The sequence below is a fragment of the Danio rerio genome, chromosome 7 (assembly GCF_049306965.1).
Source record: "Danio rerio strain Tuebingen ecotype United States chromosome 7, GRCz12tu, whole genome shotgun sequence".
Taxonomy (NCBI): domain Eukaryota; kingdom Metazoa; phylum Chordata; class Actinopteri; order Cypriniformes; family Danionidae; genus Danio; species Danio rerio.
The window spans coordinates 7,253,964-7,273,771 of NC_133182.1; the positions used below are offsets into that span (position 1 = coordinate 7,253,964).

At 33.1% G+C, this 19,808-nt stretch overlaps 1 long non-coding RNA gene across 3 annotated transcripts in view; it reads left to right on the forward strand.

Moving 5' to 3' along the window:
• The window catches only part of LOC141375284 (uncharacterized), a 62,249-nt gene that overhangs the window by 5,379 nt on the left and 37,062 nt on the right, over positions 1–19,808 (forward strand). The window lies entirely within an intron of this gene.

Consider the following 19,808-nt stretch of genomic DNA (forward strand, 5'->3'; position numbering starts at 1 on the left):
GCGTAAAAATTAATGATGTCATAATCACATCATCTTTTTAGCATGTGGGATTTTTTCAGACTTTTTACAGATTTCTTTTACACATTCAATAATTTCTAATATAATTAATACCTTTTAAAAAAAGTTTTTGTGTAATGGACTTAAAATCTTACTAGGGCAGGGCGATCAGTCGGAAAATAATCGAAATCAACATTCAGAACCTAAAATCGGTTTGATTTTTCCAGGCAGATTTAAATTTTTTATTATTTATTCTCACTTTTTTTTTATAGTCACGTTATCTTATTTATGTTACATCATTCCGTCAACATGTCGAGCATGGACAATTTAAACAATGAGACAACTGAGCAATAAGATCAGCTTGTACCAAAGAAAAGCATATTTACTGTACAAAAATTGTCAGCAAAAAAAATAAATAAATCAATCAATAAAATAATCGCTCATTAATCGTAATCGAGTTAAAATCTTAAATCACCCAGCCCTAAAATTTTACTACAAATTGCTTAAAATCCTAATTAAATGTTAACAATTTACCATAAATCGCTGAAAAATTACAAAAAGTTATGACAACAAATGTTTTTATGTTTCTTTAACCTATTATAATAAGTTAATCAGGGTTCAACAAAATTGTTTTAATTATATAAGGTTGAACTTAAAATTTTTGTTTATTTTTTGACTAACGTAAGTTGAGATGATTAGAAAATAAAATTTGATTTAACTAAACAATTTAAAGGCAGTACGATTTTATTTAAAGTGTGGTTTCAGTGAATTATTTTAACCATGTGGTTTCAGAAAAACACAGAATTTTGTATTTTTCTCTTTATTTTCTTTCATTTTCATTGAAAAACACACTAAAAAAATCACGAGTTCCACTCAATCCATTTATGTTGGGACAACATGAAGTTAACATTTTACTAATTTAAGTAGTTTGAGCATAAAACAATGTTGCCCCCCAAAAAAACTAAAGAATCGTGTTTTTTCAGTTAATTTTAAGTAAGTAGTTTGAACAAACAGCAATTTTTGAGTGCATACACACAGTACCACCTAAGTCCTTACACTAAAAGGATGAACCATATGTCAAACACTGAATCTTTTTTGTCAGACTTTAAATCTATTTGTGTGTGTTTGTTTTGCTCAGTGATTTTATTTGTGTGCGCTTCAGACTGCATATGGCTGACTTAAACTAGTCTTAATAGCTCAGAGGGTTAAATGATGTTAAATCTCGATCAATAAAGGTTGCCGTCAGGTGAAGGTGGAGATTTAGAAGCTTTTATCATCCGTCTGATGGTCATTGATCTGTCAGGACGGGGGTTTGGAGGGATTTGTGGATTTTTCGGAAAGTTATGATGGTCATGGAGCTCATATGTCTTTGTTTTGGGTTTCAGGGAGACGCTTGAGAACACCTGTCACCACTGTCATCAGCAGACTTAAAGCCTTATTTTAATATAACTAACAATAAGTCACATATTATTTCACAATTATTTATAATTAACAATAGTTAAACTGTTTTCCAGCAGTTACAGATCAGTTACCTCTTCTGCCTTTTTTTTATAAATCACTAAATAAGTACCTGGGGGTGGGGGGTGGGAGGCGGGTCTTTGTGGGTTACAAAATCGATATAATACACACACACACACACACACACACACACACACACACATATTTCATTTATAATATTTCATTCAAATTATATACATTATTATTATATAAGTATTTACATTACATTATTATTAATATTATTTACATTATTTCATTCACAATTTTTCATTCACATTTTTCATTATTACACACACATTAATTGACTTAATTTGCGGTCTTTTTCATACGTTACATAAGTAATTATTATAATAAATATTATAAAACATAATAATTATTTAGGCGAGGCAGTGGCGCAGTAGGTAGTGCTGTCGCCTCACAACAAGAAGGTTGCTGGTTCGAACCTTGGCTCATTTGGCGTTTCTGTGTGGAGTTTGCAAGTTCTCCCTGCCTTCGCGTGGGTTTCCTCCGGGTGCTCCGGTTTCCCCCACAGTCCAAAGACATGCGGTACAGGTGAATTGGGTAAGCTAAATTGTCCGTAGCGTGTGTATGTGAATGTTTCCCAGAGATGGAAAACTTGCTGTATGAGTTGACGGTTCATTCCGCTGTGGCGACCCTGGATTAATAAAGGGACTAAGCCGACTAGAAAATGAATGAATAATAATTATTTAATAATATTAGAATAATTATTGTAATCATGTAACTATTACTATTACTTAATAACTATTACTATATAATGATCAATACACATTAATCTTTTTCCTTTTTTAAAATCGCTAAATTAATGTTAAATATTAGGGATGTAACGGTATTGTAAATACCGTCATACCGCAATATTAATTTTTTTCGATATTACTGTAGTCGCATGACTCGGTAAAACTATAGGTCTTCTGAGAAAATTTGCTCAGGCGAATGAAGCGAACGGGAGGTAGCGAAAACTACAATTCCCATCAGCCCATGCTTGACCATCATCCCTTGCGGTCTGTTGTCGCTACAGATCCAGTAATGCGGAAATGGAGTGTGCTGCTAGAAGCGGGGATGAAAAAGCGCTGTAAAACTCTAAAGCGGGTGTTGTCGCCGTGCGCGTACTGAATAGCGGTGTTGTCGCCGTGCGCGTACTGAAAAGCGGTGTTGTCGCGCGAGTTCTTATCAGCTGTGTTGTCGCGCAAGTTCTTATCAGCTGTGTTGTCGCGCGAGTTCTTATCAGCTGTGTTGTCGCGCGAGTTCTTATCAGCTGTGTTGTCGCGCGAGTTCTTATCAGCTGTGTTGTCGCGCGAGTTCTTATCAGCTGTGTTGTCGCGCGAGTTCTTATCAGCTGTGTTGTCGCGCGAGTTCTTATCAGCTGTGTTGTCGCGCGAGTTCTTATCAGCTGTGTTGTCGCGCGAGTTCTTATCAGCTGTGTTGTCGCGCGAGTTCTGAATAGCGGTGTTGTCGCGCGAGTTCTTATCAGCTGTGTTGTCGCGCGAGTTCTTATCAGCTGTGTTGTCGCGCGAGTTCTGAATAGCGGTGTTGTCGCGCGAGTTCTTATCAGCTGTGTTGTCGCGCGAGTTCTTATCAGCTGTGTTGTCGCGCGAGTTCTGAATAGCGGTGTTGTCGCGCGAGTTCTTATCAGCTGTGTTGTCGCGCGAGTTCTTATCAGCTGTGTTGTCGCGCGAGTTCTTATTAGCGGTGTTGTCGCGCGAGTTCTTATCAGCTGTGTTGTCGCGCGAGTTCTGAATAGCGGTGTTGTCGCGCGAGTTCTGAATAGCGGTGTTGTCGCGCGAGTTCTTATCAGCTGTGTTGTCGCGCGAGTTCTTATCAGCTGTGTTGCCACGCGCGTAGTGAATGTTGTCAGCACACTGTTCAGATTGATGCAGACATAAGATCTCTATCTCACTCATGGTTTGTCCTCTCAAGTGGGGGAAAGACAATGCACAACGTTCCCCACTGCTGTCAACCTGGGCCAAGTCATATCTCTCTTGTCCCAGAAACCTCAGTACCAAATGAGAGGGTTTTTTTCTGTTGCAGGGGACATTGTAAATGCCCAGAGATACCAGCTTTTACCAGATTATATTTATATGATAATTTTCCTTTAAACCCATCTCTATCTAAGTGAGTGAGTGATTAAATGTTGAATGTGATGAGTTTTCAACAATACTAAATTGAAACTTTATTTTTTTTACATGGTTTAATATTTTTTTGTTATTAAAATTGAAGTTCCTGTTTCAAAGCTTACAGATAGATGGCTGATTTGTATGTCATTGACACTTTTGGCACTTTTTTGGAGTATTTTCATAAGTTTTGTTTTTTCCTGTAAATGATTCAATAAATACCGTACCATGACATTCATACCGAGGTATTACTGTACCGTGAAATTCTGATACCGTTAAATCCCTATTAAATATACATTAAAATATATTTTAACATTATTATTATTATTATTATTATATTATTTACATTATTTGATTCACAAAATTTCATTATTATTATATACACATGAATGTCTTTTTGCAGCACAATGTATTTTGTAATTATTATAATTAATATTATTGTAAAGTGAACAGGGACAAGGGTAGGGCTTTGGTTTTTATTTTTTCAGGATGTTTGTGACACTTTTCACATCAGGCTTATCTCTAAGACCAATAAACAAAGAAACAAATGCACAAAATTAACAAAGTGTAGATAACACAATAAAGGTTTACTTCAGCCAAAAATTGAAATTCTGTCATTAATAATCTTCAAATGAAGATATTTTGGATTTACTCCAAGAGCTTTCTGATCCTCTCATAGATAAATCGTTGAACAAAGTTGTTGTTGTTTACTTTGCACACAGGAGTATACTCGCAGCTTCATATAATTATGACTGAACCACTTACTGTATATCAGTATCATATTTTATATTATATTTTGACTGTTTTTGGTTCCTTTCTGGGCATTGAAAAATGCATGTCCAGTAAATCTAATCTTTCTCCACAGTAGAAAAAGGCAGCAAACCTTTAACTGTAAAATTGTAACGGCCCTGTGGCATTCACCATTCAGCAGGAGCAGAGACTATAACAATAATGTGAAGAAAACATGAAAGCTAAACTGTTAATGCAGCCAAGGATTAGGACATTTAAATAACAAGTTTTATGTGATGTAAACTTCATCATTTACTGTTAACCTTAAAGCATTTTAGCATCAACTCAGCTAGGCATTTAAAGCCATCGAAACAGTACATAAAGATACACAGCCTAAGTCCAAAAAAAAGATTCATAAATTTACCCCACACAAACCCCGTTTACACTGTCTGGTCTGGATGCCCAATTCCGATTTGTTGCCTTTATCAGATTTTTTTGCTTGTCCAGTTTACACGTTCTTTTACGGTGTACTCGCACTATCAGTGTGCCAGAGCAAGATTTACTTGGGCTTTGGCACAGTACACTTGTGTGTGAGTGCAAAACGCGCCTAACCCCGAAACTGAAAGACGTGACTTTTAAGGGGCTGTGTCATATGGATTTATTAATCATTCTTACTGTTCGGTGAACACAAACTGTCAAAGTTTATTAAAGACGCAGACACCTCACTGCACGACAGCTGCGCACTTTCAGCAAACCTCCTAATTCCTGCAGCACGAGGACTTTATGACTGTTCATAAGCGTCAAAAGTGGCGGATCTGTTCGGCGAGTTCTGCCATCTGTGCCACTGCTAAATATGCGAAGTGTAGTATAAGCAGTGAATGGTTCAGTCTTGATTTACCCCCACGCAGTTTATGTAATGGTATGGCCCTGATGTGTGTGTGCAGTAGCCCGCAGTGCGTGTATTAATAGCGACAAAAAGCAAAAGTTACATCACAAAGTTCTTCTTACTTTAAAATGATTTTGAGGCAGAGGAGGTGGGAAAGGGCCATCATCGCAGTCTGTTTACCTTTTGGAGCCCCAGCCATCGCGCAGTTATCCTCATCAGTCACGGAGGATTACGCTTTTGGTGGGCACGTTGTTATGACTGCGCCAGCGTGATCTTCTTGCAGTCAAACAGTGCAAAAATGCTTTAAAATGTAGTGTATGCGTTACAGCCTCACATTTGACAAGCTCTGAGCGAGTGGGCGTAACCGCCCTAAACTATTGACTTTCCTGACAGCCTCGCCGCAGCCAATCACTAGCATTTGGTCCGGCCACATTAGGGATGCCGCAGGTTTTCTAGCTCACTGATGTTGACAAGATTGTACTCTTGCGTATCGAAATTTGGTACTGAACAAAAATAATTTTTTCTATACTCGATAGTATCAAGACGATTCGGTCGGTCCTTAAAAAGTATCAAGCTCGATACCCAGCCCTAGACAAGGGAGTATAGATCCAAACGCATGTTTATTATGCAGAGATGGTCAGGCAAGCAATGATCAACACAGGAGCAAACAGATGTAAACAGGCAAATCCAGAGTCGTAGTCGAGTACACAGGTGAAAGTCAGTACAGGTAGGCAGCAGGCAACGTAAACAAACAAACAAGGTGAGGTTCCAAAAACATGACAAGGAAAACGCAATTGTAATGTTTACAAAACTGTTCAACAAGACTCGGCAGCAACGTGTCTTTGAGCAGCATCAGCTGTGTGAGTCTAATCAATGAGTAGAATTAGAGCAGGTGTGTGTGTGTGTGTGTGTGTGTGTGTGTGTGTGTGTGTGTGTGTGTGTGTGTGTGTGTGTGTGTGTGTGTGTGTGTGTGTGTTTAGTCCATGTAAACATTCTCCAGCAATCTATGAAAGTTCATATTCTGTGTGTGTGTGTGTGTGTATGTATATATATATATATATATATATATATATATATATATATATATATATATATATATATATATATACAGGGTTCAACGCTAAGGATTTTTTCTACTGGTCTGATCGGGCCAGTGGTTTAGATTTTTACTTGCCCTGCCAAAATTTTCACTGGCCCCACCAAAAAAAAGGAAGTTAATAGCTATTTTTAGCCACATATTTTAATTAAAGTGTCAAAAATAAAGTCTGTAAATCTAGAATTTCAATACTTAAAAAAAATGTAAATAAAAGTGTTATGCAAGCAAAAACAGCAGTATGGAAAATGTGGAGGTATTTTATTGCGGTTTGAAATTATTTAACAAAAGGTGGCTGACTTGTCAAACTGACGGAAAACTGTGCAAAACATCACTTCATTTTTATTTTGTCGTGTTGTTCCCACGTAAATGTCTACTTCCAAGATGTTATAAACAGACATTTTCTTTTAGCCTTATAATTTGATGTTGCTGCCATGTTGCCGTTTCTTTGCTGTACTGATTGTTACCAGGTTACGGAAAAAATTGCATGCTCAATCAGATAAGAGGAACCGGAAACTTTTCTACATCACAGAAAAGGTAGTGTTTAAAGACTTAAAAGCACAAACTTAAAATGCACGCAATTGACAAATAGTCAGACAAATTAAATGTAAGTGACAAGGCAGCACTGTCCTAATCGGGCCAGTAATGATCCGGTCTAATGTCCCAAGTGTCTCTCACGCTGGCCCTGGGCCACCGGGTAGTCCTTATTGTTGAGCCCTGATATATATATATATATATATATATATATATATATATATATATATATATATATATATATATATATATATATATATATATATATATATATACAGTGCTCAGCAAATTTAGTACAGCCAATTTTAAAATTAAATACTCTTATTCATTTCTCAGTGACTATAGGCAATATATTTTGTTACAATTAAACAAAACAGATTTATTATACAGATACATTTATTAAAATAATATTTTAGTCACCAAACATGTTTATAAACTGAAAGATAGTACAATTAAATTCAAGCAAAATATTGGAAAAAATATATAACAACCTACAAAATTTCAACTTATTTTTTATTTATTTATTTATTGCTATTTTTTAAATGTATATTTAATATTTTTCTCTAACACATAAATTTGGCTGTACTAGTTTTTGGACCGTTATGTAAGTTGTGTTGTTAGATAAGCTTCAGATTTGGCTTCAGTACTGACTAATCTAATGCACAAATATAATATTGTATATCCTATTAAAAATCTGAATTAAAAAGGTAGATTTGTGAGGGTTGTGCTATATATAATATATATATTAGGGCTGCACGATATTGGAAAAATCATTGCAAATGTTTTTATTCTGCAATGTATGTTGCCATATGAATACAGCTTAACTTTGTTAAATAACTAATTGGAAAGAATTTATCATTTTAGATTTATTGGGATGATTCTGTAGTGCAGTGCAGTGCATATGCATAAAATAAAAGAAACAACCTACAAGCATGAACAAATTCAATAAAGAAAAAGATACATATTAAATAAACAGCGCTTGATAGTTTTCCGAGGAGTTAAACTGCATTCAGGTATGCAGTATTTGAATAATCAAATGTAAAACAATGCTGCATATAATGTTTGTTTTATAAACAAATAAATTCGGTACAATTTCCTAGTCCTCAATGCTTATAAATCCCTCACACAGTGACAGGCCTCAAAAAACACTTTTAATATTATTATAATATATATTTTATTATATTAGATAATTATAATCCAGACCCAATATTGCGTATACTCGAGATGTGACTATTACGAATGATCATATTGCGTTTTCGATGCTGAAATTATATATTGTGCAGCCCTAATATATATATATATATATATATATATATATATATATATATATATATATATATATATATATATATATATAAAGGATGTCCCGATCAGATTTTTTGCCCTCGAGCCCGAGTCATTTAAATTTGAGTATCTACCGATACCGAAACCCGATACGATACTTCTATAATACATTAAAAAAATAGAGCGAGGAAAATGATCCAGCATGTTTCTTATTTTTTATGTAATTCCCCTTATTTTAACATTCAACAACTCTGTTAAGAAACAGAGCACTTCTGTGAGGTAGCTTGAACAATCTAGTAATAAATAACATCAATTCTTCACTTCTGCAACAGTAAATATAAAAAAGTAATATAAAAACAATATAAATAGCACCTCAACTTAAGATACCCACCAGGCAATCCAACAAATACACACATCAGTTTGCTATGGCAATGTTGTCGTCCTCAACTTTTTTAATGCCTTCAGACCACATATTCGCGCATTCTGCTTCAAGCTGCTTCCGTGTTCTACTTTGTCAGCTCTTAACCAATAGTATCTCTGCAACAAAGTGATGTCATGCCGCACACGGTGCTGTTTCTGTGTGAAGTCAAAAAAGAGGTCTAACTCTGTGCCACTGCATTACTATACTGTAGATGTATTAAATACAATGAGAATATATATATATATATATATATATATATATATATATATATATATATATATATATATATATATTCAAGTGCTGATCGAGAGGTAACGTCTGATTTCGAGTTTGAAACCGCGGCACAATTTTCGATCAAGTGATCAGATCTGGACATCCCAAATATAAATATATATATATATATTTACATTTACATTTAGTCATTTAGCAGACGCTTTTATCCAAAGCGACTTACAAATGAGGACAAGGAAGCAATTTACACAACTAAGAGCAACAATGAATAAGTACTAAAGGCAAGTTTCAGGTCTGTAAAGTCTAAGAAGGGAAGTGTTAGTAGTTTTTTTTTTTTTTTTTTTTTTTTTTTTTTTTTTTTTGTACAATTAGTGTGATATTCAAAGAGGCAATTGCAGCTTAGGAAGTGAAGTGGAGACTAAATAGTTGAGTTTTTAGTCGTTTCTTGAAAATAGCGAGTGACTCTGCTGTTCTGATGCAGTTAGGGAGTTCATTCCACCAACTGGGCAGATTGAGCGTGAGCGTTCGCGAAAGTGATTTTTTCCCTCTTTGGGATGGAACCACGAGGCGACGTTCATTCACAGAACGCAAGTTTCTGGAGGGCACATAGATCTGCAGAAGTGAGTGCAGATAAGAAGGTGCTAGGCCAGAAGTCACTTTGTAGGCAAACATCAGAGTTTTGAATTTGATGCGAGCAGCAACTGGCAGCCAGTGCAAACGGACTAGCAGCGGAGTGACATGTGCTCGTTTAGGTTCATTGAAGACAACTCGTGCTGCTGCATTCTGGAGCAGTTGAAGAGGCTTGATAGAGTTAGCTGGAAGCCCAGCTAGTAGAGAGTTGCAGTAATCCAGTTTGGAGAGAACAAGAGCTTGAACAAGGAGTTGAGCTGCATGTTCAGATAAGAAGGGTCGGATCTTTCTGATGTTATAGAGTGCAAATCTGCACGATCGAGCAGTTCTAGAAATGTGGTCAGAGAAGTTTAGTTGGTCATCAATCGTTACTCCAAGGCTTTTCACCATTTTGGATGCAGTAATGGTTGCCCCATCCATCTGGATTGAAAAGTTATGGTGTAGAGTCGGGTTGGCAGAAACTACAAGCATTTCCGTTTTTGCGAGGTTCAGCTGAAGATGATGATCTTTCATCCAGTGTGAAATATCCAACAGGCAGGCTGAGATACGAGCTGGAACCGAGGGATCATCAGGATGAAAAGAGAGGTATAGCTGGGTGTCATCAGCATAGCAGTGGTAGGAGAATCCATGTCTCTGGATGACTGGTCCTAGAGATGATGTGTAGATGGAGAAGAGAAGTGGCCCAAGAACAGAGCCTTGAGGTACCCCAGTGTTTAGATGCTGTAGGTTGGACACCTCTCCCCTCCAAGACACCCTGAATGACCTGTCAGAGAGGTAAGATCTGAACCATTGTATAACAGTGCCCGCAACGCCCAGTGACTCAAGCGTAGATAGCAGGATCTGGTGGTTGACAGTGTCAAAAGCAGCTGACAAGTCCAGCAAAATGAGGACTGATGATTTAGAGTCTGCTTTAGCCAGTCTGAGATCCTCCACGACCGAGAGCAGGGCAGTCTCAGTTGAGTGGCCTTTCTTAAAGCCGGATTGCTTGTTGTCCATGAGATTGTTTTGAGTAAGAAAGTCCAGGACTTGATTGAACACTACTTTCTCCAGAATCTTGGCCATGAATGGAAGCAGGGATACTGGTCTGTAGTTTTCAAGTAGCGTATGGTCCAGGTTGGGTTTCTTTAGCAGTGGGGTTACCCTAGCCTGCTTAAATGTAGTGGGGAATAAACCAGAGTCAAGAGATGTGTTAATTATGTGAGTCAGTGTTGGTATGACTGCAGGAGAGATGGCTTGCAAGAGATGAGAGGGAATGGGATCGAGTGGACAGGTGGTTGCATGGCTAGATAGCACAAGTTTGGACACCTCAGACTCAGAGAGCTGAGAAAAAGAGGTGAGTGTGTGTGGTGTTGGTGTTGTATCTTGCGTGTTTGTTGTAGGTGCAGCAAATTGAGCACTGATTTTTGCAGTTTTGGTGCAGAAGAATGTAGCAAAGTCATCAGTAGTAAGTGTGGAGGATGCGGGTGGAGGAGGAGGATAGAGGAGGGAGGAAAATGTTTTAAAAAGTAGGCGAGGATTAGTGGCATTGTTGATTTTCAGACGGTAATACGTCTGCTTTGCAGAAGTAACCTCAGCTGAGAAAGAGGACAGAAGAGTTTGGTATGTTAAGAGATGTGCAGGATTTTTAGTTTTCCGCCAAATTCTCTCTGCAGCCCGAAGTTTTGAGCGATGCTCACGGAGCATATATATATATAAAATAAAAATAAAATATATATATATATATAAAACGCTTTCATTTTCAGTAAAGTGTTATAGTAAATAGTTTCACCTTTAAGCGTAGAATAGTTCTTTTCAAATTTCGCAATGTGTTAGTTTCCATAGCAACACAACAAGCTTCAATCAAGAAAAGTGGCAGGTTTGAAAACTTGGTTTGGAATTCTGGCATTCTAAACTCGGAACATTCTAAATTTCATATTTGAACTGTACTGCTCAGAGTTAGTCAAAATACACACACACGCACACTGACACACACAAACAAACTTAAGCTGATTCCACCAATTGCAATTAATGATACAGATAATTAAAATGTACCGATATTGAAGTGATGACATTAATAGTTGAAAACAGAAGGGGAGAAAAGAGCTCAGCGAAGATCATTTTCTCTATTAATCTGACTCTCAGACACTTTTAACACACACACACTCAGCACGCAAACAGGCCCAATCTGTTTTAACACTTTGAGAGCAGACTGACTCCAAATCTGCTTAACCCTTCCCAAGCTTCTAGAAGAGGATAAATCATAAGATGAAGATCGGATGAGCTGTGTGTGTGTGTGTGTGTGTGTGTGTGTGTGTGTGTGTGTGTGTGTGCACGTGCGTGTTGCCTATTGACTTCTGGATCAATATTTCTGCCAGTGAATCTACTTGAACAGATCAGAGTAATACACTTTCCAAATTAGCTTGTAATCCAACTTTGTTTTCATAAGTTCATAAGATAACTTGGTGCCTTTGGGATTTTTATGAGCAAGATCGACATTAAATGAAGCGTACAGTTTTTTATTATTTATTGAATATATATATATATATATATATATATATATATATATATATATATATACATACAGTTGAAGTCAGATTTTGACGCCCCAAATATTAAATATTTCCCAAATGATGTTGAACAGAGCAAGGTAATTTTCACAGTATGTCTGATAATTTTTTTTTTCTGGAGAAAGTCCTATTTGTTTTATTTCGGCTAGAATAAAAGCAGTTTTTAAATTTTAATGTCAAAATTGTTAGCCTACAGAGCAAACCATCACTATACAATAACTTGCCTAATTACCATAAATATAAATGTTATATATATATATATATATATATATATATATATATATATATATATATATATATATATATATATATATATATATACATATATATTACAAACTTTTTATTTTGTACACAAACTTTTATTTTGGATGCAATTTATCGCGATTAATCCTATATACACTCACGCACAATTATTATTTATATCAAATAATTATTTTATGTTTTTTGATACCAGTCATTTATTAATTAGAATTGTTTATATTAATAAATAAAATAATAATTCTATCTAAAAATGTATATATAAACAGTTATATTTATAGTTACATTCATATTTATTAGCCTCATTTCTATTTTTTTTCTTTTTAAAATTTTTCCCAAATGATGTTTAACAGAGCAAGGAAATTTTCACAGTATGTCTGATAATATTTTTGCTTCTAAGTCTTATTAGTTTTATTTTGGCTAGAATAAAAGTAGTTTATTATTATTATATTATATTCATGTTCGGATTCTGTATTCGTATTTATTTCAAATAATTATTTTATGTTTCCAAAACCAGTTCTGCTGACCAAATCTGCGTTTTTAAAATCAAAACACAGTAAAAAGCTTATGCTGTTAAACATTATTTCAGTTTAATGTTACAGTGTAAGTTATCCCTGTGAATATCATCATCATATTCCAGTCCTCATCCTCGTGATGCCATTCCTTTCATTAAAACAGGATCTGTGCTTACAAATAAATCAGAATTTTTTAAAACTGCAATGAATAAGTAAAAAATATATTTTTTAATTAGTTACTGATTTTGTCAGATAAATTTTATAATTATAGTATAGAAATAGTATATATTATAATAGACATTTTTTTAATAAAAAAAACTAAAACTGTTTTTTTTTAATATGTTTTGTCCCTACAAAATGACCAAACACACTATGCAAAATGAGTAAAAATAACTTTAAAAAATTATATATTTATAATAAACATTGTAATTCAATATTCAAAACAACCTACAACTACAATACTGTTTGTATGATTAAAAATAATAAAAAATATGACATTTAAACAAAAAAGGATGCATGTAAAATTTTTTAGTTACTGATTTTAAGTAAAAACTAATTCAACATTGAAAACAACCTACAACTACAATAAGTTTTATTTCCTACAACATGACCCAACACACTATGCAAAATGATTAATAATAAATCATAAATAATCCAAAATATGACATTTACACTAAAAGTTACGTAGTTTAATTGTTTTAGTTATTGATTTTGCCAAGTAAACATTAATTCAACATGAAAAACAACCTAATAATGACCAAACACACTATGCAAAACATCAAAATAACCAAAAATATTACATTTAAACATAAAAGGATATATTTAAATCGTTTTAGTTATTGATTTTGACAAGTAAACATTGTAATTCAACATTACAACAACCTAAAACTAATCACTAACACTAATCAAAACATTAAAAATAATAAAAAATATGATATTTAAACAAAAAAAGGATACATTTCCAATGATTTATTTAATACCAAGCAAAAATTATAATTCAACATTAAAAACAATCTAAAATACAATGTTTTTTCCGACTAAATAACCAAACACACTTTGCAAAATTATTTAAAATATGACATTCAAACAAAAAAGGATGCATTTAAAATGATTTAGTTATTGATTTTGCCAAGTAAACATTATAATTCAACATTAAAAACAATCTAAAATACAATGTCCTTCCTACTAAATTACCAAACACACTATGCAAAACATTAAAATTAATCAAAAATATGACTTTTACACAAAAAAAGATACATTTGAATTTATTTAGTTATTAATTTTGATCAATTAAACATTGTAATTCAACATTAGGCAACCTACTGTACAACTACAATGGATTTTTTTTCCTACAAAATGACCCCACACACTATGCAAAATGACTAAAAATAATTAAACAAATATGACATTAAAACAAAAAAGGATTTTAAATGATTTAGTTATTGATTTGGTCAAGTAAACATTATAATTCAACATTAAAAACAACCTACGACTACAATACATGTTTTTTTTTTCCTTCAAAATGACCAAACACACTTTGCAAAACATTAAGAATTATCAAAAATATGACATTTAAGCAAAAAAAAAACATTTTAAATTATTTAGTTATTAATTTTGACTAAGTAAACATTGTAATTCAACATTAGGCAACCTACAACTACAATGGATTTTTCCCCTAGAAAATGACCAAACACACTACGTACAATTATTTTAAAAAAAGACATTTAAACAAAAAATGCATTTAAAATGATTAAGTTATTAATTTTGTCAAGTAAACATTATAATTCAACATTAAGCAACCTACAACTACAATTATTTTTCCCCCTAGAAAATGACCCCATACACTATGCAAAATGATTAAAAATAATTAAAATTTATGACATTTAAACAAAAAAGGATGCATTTAAAATCATTTAGTTACTGATTTTTTCAAGTAAACATTATAATTAAACATTAAAAAACAAACTACAATACATTTTCTCCTTTACAAAATGACCAAACACACAAAAGGTTAAAAATAAATAAAATACGACATTTTAAAAACAATTATATAGTTTAAATGTTTTAGTTATTAATTTTGTCAGATAAACATTATAATTCAATATTCAAAACAACCTACAACTATAAAACATGTGTTTTTTCCTATAAATGAGCCCACACACTGCAAAATTATTAAAAATAATTAAACAAATATGACATTTAAACAAAAAATGGATTAAAATGATTTAGTTGTGGATTTTGTCAAGTAAACATTGTAATTCAACATTAAAAACAACCTACAACTACAATACATGTTTTATTTTTCCTACAAAATGACCAAACACACTATGCAAAACATTAAAATTAATAAAAAAATATGACATTTAAACAAAAATGATGCATTTTAAATTATTTAGTTATTAAACATTGTTATTCAACATTAGGCAACCTACAACTACAATGGATTTTCCCCCTAGAAAATGACCAAACACACTACAGACAATTATTAAAGAAAAAAAAGACATTTAAACAAAAAAGGATGCATTTAAAATGATTTAGTTATTAATTTTGTCAAGTAAACATTATAATTCAACATTAAGCAACCTAGAAAATGACCCCATACACTATGCAAAATGATTAAAAATAATTAAAATTTATGACATTTAAACAAAAAAGGATGCATTTAGTTACTGATTTTGTCAAGTAAACATTATTATAATTAAAGGTTAAAAAACAAACTACAATACATTTTCTACTCTACAAAATGACCAAACACACAAAAGATTAAAAATAAATAAAATATGAAATTTTAAAAACAATTCTATAGTTTAACACACTATGCAAAACATTAAAATTAATAAAAAAAATATGACATTTAAACAAAAAAGATGCATTTTAAATTACTTAGTTATTAATTTTGACTAAGTAAACATTGTAATTCAACTTTAGGCAACCTACAACTACAATGGATTTTCCCCCTAGAAAATGACCAAACACACTATGCAAAATTATTAAAAAAATAATTAAACAAATATGACATTTAAACAAAAAAGGATGCATTTAAAATGATTTAGTTATTGATTTTGTCAAGTAAACATAATTTAACATTGAAAAAAAACAATACAATAAATTTTAACTCTACAAAATGATCAAAAACACTTTGCAAAACATTAAAAATAAATAAAATATGACATTTAAATAAAAAAAATGATATATTTTAAATACTTTAGTTGTTGATTTTGACATGTAAACATTGTACTTCAACATTAAAAACAACCTAAAATACAAAGCGTTTCATTCCCTCTCCCCTAAAAACAGATTGCTTCAGTTTCTACAGACAGATTAAAAAAACAGCAAATTAATGAAATGCAAATGTATGCACAATATGCTTATTAACGAGCTGCTCTTTGTTTATGTGCTTGTGTCCGGCGCGTGAGTTATGATCCGATAAGCCCAGTTCATATATGAAGTGTCTCTTCGCATTATTTCCAGTGTTTGCTGTGGAAAAGCCACTTGGCATAATTAATTAGGCTTAAATTGGTCTCCTTCTGCTTAAATGAGCTGTTAACATGGCCAGCGGGCAGAAGCAGCGGGTGTGTGTGTGTGTGTGTGTGTGTGTAAAGGGGGAGCACAAATCCACACAAACACTGTTAACAAGTAAATGGGTGGAGAACTAATTAGTGTTATCTGCTTATCACGGAGCATCCTCATTTACCCAAGACAAGAGTGACACACAATCACAAAAACTGTGCTTAAGGGCTGCTCTTACTCAAACACACACACACACACACACACACATGCAAGCACGCATGCACTAATGCCCTATTGCAAACAGCTAATTACAGAGTCATTTGCAAATCAATGGCGCAGTGCTGCTGATTCCCTCCTCTAGTTTACAACACACACACACACACATACACAATAAACCACTGCTTCACTTCCCCTTGTGAAGGAGAAAAGGTAAACTGTTTTCACACTGGAGAAATAGGAAGAGAGCAAATACACACACACGTTTGTTATTCTGATATAGCAGAATATTCTGTTAGACTTTACCCTTACTTCAGTTGTTTTTACATACAAGAAACTTTATAATAAAATATTATACACTAGAAAATAATATAATGTAATGTAATATAATATATTAAAATAAAATATAATGTAATAAAATATAATATATAATATAATGAAATATAATAAAGTATAATAAAATATAATATAATATAATAAAATATAATATAATTTAATATAAATTAATAAAATATAACAAAATAAAATATATAATAAAATATAATATAATTTAATTTAATATAAATTAATAAAATATAACAAAATAAAATATATAATAAAATATAATATAATATAATTTAATATAAATTAATAAAATATAACTAAATAAAATATATAATGAAAAATAATATAATATAATTTAATATAAGTTAATAAAATATAACAAAATAAAATATATAATAAAATATAATTTAATATAAATTAATAAGATATAACAGAATAAAATATATAATGAAAAATAATATTATATAATTTAATATAAATTAATAAAATATAACAAAATAAAATATATAATAATATATAAATTTTTTTATTCATTGTCTCTTCAGCTTAGTCCCTTTATTAATCCAGGGGCGCCACAGCGGAATGAAACAACAACTTATCCAGCATGTTTTTACACAACGAATGCCCTTCCAGCAGCAACCCATCTCTGTGAAACATCCATACACACTCATTCACACATACATACACTATGGACAATTTAGCCTACCCAATTCACCTGTACCACATGTCTTTGAACTGTGGGGGACACCGGAGAACCTTGAGAAACCCACGTGAACACAGGGAGAACATGACAAACTCCACACAGAAACGCCAACTGACCCAGCCGAGGCTCGAACCAGCGACCTTCTTGCTGTGAGGCGACAGCACTACCTACTGCGCCACTGCATCGCCTCTATAATATAATATAATATAATATAATATATTTCCCAGAGATGGGTTGCAGCTGTAAGGCCATGCACTGCGTAAAACATATGCTCGATAAGTTGGCGGTTCATTCTGCTGTGGCGACCCCAAATTAATAAAGGAACTAAGCCGAAAAGAAAATGTATGAAGAAATAATATAATATAATATGTGAAAGATAAACACAAATATGAATGAATTACTGTACATATTACATAACAATTATTTGATTTATTTACCTTCTCAATGACAAAAACCCTTAGTTTCTTAAAAAGTCCTAAAAATCTTCATTGATATAATGTGACATGTCAATTAAAAATACAAATAATAACATTAATATTAACATCTAATGTTATTTTAAATATTATTAACATATAACATTAATATATAACATTATAATTATACAAATTAATAACATTAAAAGGCAAATTATTCAATGCACTCCATGTGCCATTTTTTTGCAAATAAACATACATACATACATACATACATGTAAATAAATAAAGTATCTACCCGGCAAGGTAATTTATATAGCACATTTCATACATAGTGGCAATTCAAAGTGCTTTACATAAACAGGAACAAAAGAGACAAGTGTAAGAAAATTAAAACAAACAATAGAAATGATTAAAAACAGATGATAATGTGTTAAACAGGTTGTAAAAGAATGAAAAAGAACATAATGTGTGATCTGTTGTACGTAGCACAGTGCTCATTCAGTAAAGGCACAGCTAAACAGATGTGTTTTCAGTCTTGATTTAAATGTGTGTAATGTTGGAGCACATCTGATGTTTCTGGAAGTCGATTCCAGCAGCAGGGGGCGCTGTTAATAGCTGAAAGCTGATACACCCTGCTTTGACTGAACTCTTGGAATTTCTAGTTTATATGATCCTAAAGATCTGAGTGATCTGTTTGTATTCAGTGAGCATATCTGTAATGTATTGAGCTCCTAGGCCATTTAGTGATTTATAGACCAGTAATAATACTTTAAAATCTATTCTGAATGTAACTGGGAGCCAGTGTAAAGACCTGAGGACAGGTGTGATGTGCTCTGATTTCCTGCTTCTGGTCAGAATCCTGGCCACAGTGTTCTGGATGAGCTGCAACTATTCGACTGTCTTTTTGGGAAGACCAGTGAGGAGGCTGTTACAGTAATCCACCCTGCTGCTGATAAAAGCATGAACAAGTTTCTCAATGGAAACAAAGCATCTGATTCTTGCTATGTTTTTGAGATGATAGTATGCTGATTTACTGACTGCTTTGACATGACTACTGAAACTCAGATCTGACTCCAGAGTCACACCAAGATTCTTGACCTTATTTTTTGTTGTTTTACCTTTAGTGTCAAGTTACGCATTCACCTTGAGAACCACATCTCTGTTCCCAAACGCAAATATTTCAGTTTTCTCTTTGTTTAACTGAAGAAAGTTTTGGCACATCCAATTGTTAATTTCATCAATGCATTGGCAGAGGGTGTCAATGTCATGTTCAGTCTGGCCATTCTTCTCTGAACTCTGGCATCAACAAGTCATTTGCGCCCACAGAACTGCCGCTCACTGGATATTTTCTCTTTTTCAGCCAATTCTTTGTAAAGCCTAGAGATGGTTGTGCATGAAAATCCCAGTAGATCAGCAGTCTCAGAAATACTCAGAGCAGCCTGTCTGGCATCAACAACCATGCCACATTCAAAGTCTCTTAAATCAGCTTTCTTCCCCATTCTGATGCTGGGTTTGAACTGCAGCAGGAAATGTCTACATGCCTAAATGCGTTGAGTTGCTGCCATGTGATTGGCTGATTAGAAATTTGCATTAACGAGCAGTTGGACAGGTGTACCTAATAAAGTGACCATTGAGTGTATATAAGAAACGTATATAAATAAATAAAATTAAGCTTTATAGTTGAGGTGTACACAATGCAGCATAAACAAACACTCTTAAGGTTTGCTTGATAAAATCCTCGTAACAATCTGCATGAGTAGAAGTGAAGTAAATTATACTAATTCTATTTCAAGTACATTTAACTTGTTACAGTTTTTCCTGTTTGCTTTGACCTGGTTAAAGAAACTAGGTTCCTCTTCATTTTCATTATCACTATCCCAGCAGAGCAG